Raw genomic sequence first — 237 nt, forward strand, 5'->3', positions numbered from 1 at the left:
GCTGCTTCTGCTGTTGGTGATAATTGAGACAAATGCTGTAGCTGCTGCCTTTTCCATGAATGATGCTACTGTTGATCCCTACACTTTTGGAAAGGAAGAAGGGAAGAAGGAAGAGGATTGGTGTGCATAGAGAAACGAGGAAGGAGGAAAGAAGGAAGAGGATTGGTATGTATAGAGAAACGAGGAAGAAGGAAAAAAGGAAGAGGATTGGTGAGTATAGAGAAACGAGGAAGAAGG

The sequence above is a fragment of the Penaeus vannamei genome, chromosome 43 (assembly GCF_042767895.1).
Source record: "Penaeus vannamei isolate JL-2024 chromosome 43, ASM4276789v1, whole genome shotgun sequence".
Classification (NCBI taxonomy): Eukaryota; Metazoa; Arthropoda; class Malacostraca; order Decapoda; family Penaeidae; genus Penaeus; species Penaeus vannamei.